This window comes from Mus caroli, chromosome 17, assembly GCF_900094665.2.
Source record: "Mus caroli chromosome 17, CAROLI_EIJ_v1.1, whole genome shotgun sequence".
Taxonomy (NCBI): Eukaryota; Metazoa; Chordata; class Mammalia; order Rodentia; family Muridae; genus Mus; species Mus caroli.
In genome coordinates this window covers 34,390,944-34,394,787 of record NC_034586.1, presented here as the reverse complement: position 1 = coordinate 34,394,787, position 3,844 = coordinate 34,390,944, and positions in this window count along the sequence as shown.

Sequence of the window (3,844 nt, the reverse complement as noted above, 5' to 3'; positions counted from 1 at the left end):
GGAATGGGTGGGTAGGGAAGTGGGGGGCGCTATGGGGGACTTTTGGGATAGTATTGGAAATGTAATTGAGGAAAATATGTAATAAAAAAAAAGAATGTATAATGTGTATAAACATCTTTGCACTTATTTGTTTCTTATTCATGATTGAGATAGATGAGGTAGGAGACATGACTGTATTGATTGTGAGAGTCTGACCAGAAGTGTGTACAACATTTTTCAGAATTGTAGCAAAGAATGGGCTTAGTGTCTTCCAATATGATCCATTGATAATGTTAGAAACAGATCCCTAAGATGGTATTTGACAGTCACAAAATGTACCTCTCTCTTCCCTCTGGTTCATGAATGCTAGGATAATAATTATACTGCCATCCTAACCCAAGCCACAATTTGCATTATAAATTGTACTTTATGACTTTTCTACCCCATAGCTATTCTTAGAGCAAAGAAAGGCTTTTCTGAGTCCCAGATCCAGAGTATTTGAAAAAGAAAATGTGATGTGGACCCAGCAGTCTTTTCCCTCAATCCATCAGGAGAAACTAAAAATATCTATGACTTTTGTCTCTGAAATCTTGGCTTCTCTGTTACCTATTTAAGTTCATTCTTCAAATATTGAGAAGGTTACTTGCCTCTCTTCTACCATCACTAATGGGACCTTGGTAAGAAACTCTCTTGGGTTGCATCTTCCCAAAATCAGGCTGCTGTAAATCATTCTACTTAAGTTTCAGCTCTCCCCATTTTAAGACTTTTTTCTGTATGAAATTATTTCCTAGCATTCCTCCCTATCAAATGAACTCTTGTTTCTCCTGAAACAATGAGTAATTTACATTTTATTTGTATAATCAAAATTGATTTTTTTTCTTTTTTATTGGATATTTTCTTCATTTTCATTTATTTTATTGGCATTTTATTTTCTTAATTTGATTCTTGATTTTTTTTCTATTTGAGAGAGAGAGAGAGAGAGCACATGAAGTTGGTAGAATTAGAGAGGAGTTTGAGAGGGAAATAACACAATCAAAATATATTATATAAAAAATTAAAATTCACTAGTGCAGGTAGTAACTGTCTTTTAAATTTAAATTCAGATTCCCAATATCATGTCATTTCACTCAGACAATATTAGAGCTTAGGACACCAGGGTTAGCTTTTCCATATTACTGTGATCTGTAATTTCAAATGTCTATGAAGCTTTCTTTAAAGTTCACGGGAACTTTAGGAAGCATGTAATTGAAATTAGAATCTACACTGTGTGATCTATTCTCAGACTCTTCCCTCTGTATTACCTCTGCAAGTCCATGACAAAATGATAATTAGAAATATTCAAAAATTCATATCTGGTTATCAGTATATCCCTAATATATACTCATCTCTACGTTTCAATGGATTCTTCCTAGCTACTAACTTACATTTTTTTGTTTCTTTTTTTAAAATAATTTTATTAGGTATTTTCTTTATTTATATTTCAAATGTTATCCCCTTTCCTGGTTTTCCAACCAGAAACCCCCCTATCCCATCCCCTATCTCCTGCTTTTATGAGAGTGTTCCCCCACCCACCCACCCATTCCCACCTCCCACCCTCACATTCCCCTACAGTGGGCATCAAACCTTCACAGAACCAAGGGCCTCTTCTCCCATTGATGCCCGACAAGGTCATCCTCTGCTACATAGGTGGCTAGAGCCAAGTGTCCCTCAATGTGTACTCTTTGGTTGGAGGTTCAGTCCCTGGGAGCTTTGGGGAGTCTGGTTGGTTGATATTGTTGTTCATCCTATGATGTGGCAAACCCCTTCAGCTCCTTCAGTCTTTTTTTCTAATTCCTCCATGAATGTTAAAACTTTTGAGGAATATGTTGATTGGAACACTCAGTGTTCCAGTTGTACACTCAGAACTTACTAAAAGAAAGGTAAATTTAAAATTGCTTTTATCCTCAATATTAGGAAAGTACCTGAATTGCTTCCCTGATATACACTGGTAGGAGCAGACATAGCTGTGGGAAGTACTTCTTCTGGTTCATTTCATTTAAAGATGTGCTGAATTCTCTCTGTGTACATAAAAGAAAAATGAGAATTGTTGTATAGAGGGCCCATGTTGCTGGAACTCACTGAGAGAACTCCCCAAATTGCATTGGAGTTAGACAAAGGCTGAAACCAGGGAGAGTCCTACAAAGGAGGAACCACTCAATATGTGAGACACTGCTAGGTGAAGAAAATTATTTGTCCATTAAAAAAAGAATTAATGAACTGGGCAGGGGAGGGGGGGGTCCATGTAAGTGTCCAGAGGATTCTAAGCTTTATAGCTGAAAGGCACTCTGAAAAAATAATGTAATCTCTAGAATCCTTCTGTAAAGGGTTGTCTTCAAAGAACACAGCACAGGTCCTTTAATAATCATGCATATTTTTGTCTGCTTACAAACACACCATACATTCTTAGGAAACAGTCAACTCCTCTGAGCCAGGTTATTTATGAATCTTTGGACCAGAAAACAAAGAAATTTCAAAAATATATATCAAAAAACCCATTTACCTATTTTTAAAGAAATGGAGCTATTGAAAATATTAGTGCTACTGATTCTGTTTAGCATTTTCAATATTTGAGGATTTTAGGTTGCCTTTGGAGTGTGTTTCATTAAACATGGTCATGAATTAAGATGAAATGTAGTAATAAAATGCAAAAACCAAACAGCCTTCACAATTTTCACACACTATAAAGAGTCCACATCAAGACAGAGAACTAACTCTGAACCCTGGAATATTGGTACTTAATGTTGAAAAATGACAGACCAACCCCTAAAAAATATAAAACACACAAAATTCTCAAATTTAGTCTTAATAAATTCTCTTACCTGGCTGATTATTCATACCACAAGTGGTAAAGATTCTCAAGTTTATGTACACAAATTGTACAAGTTGTAAAATATTGGAAGTGACAGTTCATGTTGTGGTTCTGGCCGACATTTCATCTCCAGAAATAGTTTGTCATGATGGATTCTCATGGTGTTTTAATGAGGCAGATCTGTAGATGTATAAATCCTAAGGGGGACTCATCCCTTGACACTTAGTTGAATGCATGTGAAAATAAACATGTTACTTTTTCCCCACTTGCAAAAGGAGAATATAATTCCAGCCAATTCCTCTGTGGTTCTCTAGTTTTCAAAAGCTACTTGGGCACCTGCCCTTGAGATACATAAACTAAGCCCCCAGCTTATCTATTTCTTTGTGGACACCATCTTGAAGTTTTTAGTAGTACTTCTAGCATAGAACCCTTAATGTTTATTTTCCCTTAGCTGTCCAAATGTGACTCTTACATTTAGTACATGAACACTTTTACTTTTGCTATGTTAAAGTCCAGGTTATTGCAAGGTATCTTTGTATTCAATGATGTAATCACACTGGGCTCTAAATTTTAGATCCCTTTAACCTATGCATTTTTTCTTTATATTCAATCCCAATAGCATTCATAGTATATACATGATATTTAGCTACATAAGGACCTTTCCATAAGTAAGTGAAATCAATTGAACCTACTCTACCCTATTGGGTTGTATGCATCTATTATTTCTCTGCTGAGCCCTCTTCTATTATTCCCCCCTGGTTCCTCTACATAATAAAGTCTAGAGAGTTTTGCTCCTATTTCATATCATATAACATATGTGGGGTTTTTTTGTATCTTTTAACCTGTAGATACCTGTAGATACCTGTAGATAACCTGTTTAGGTAGATATAAGCTGGGAACCAAAGTTGGCACTGCCTTAATTCATTTAATGTTTACTGCTAATTGCTAGGTTTTCATGCCAACAACAAAACTATGTTATTCCTTAAATCTCAAACATTGGTGTGTGTGTGTGTGTGT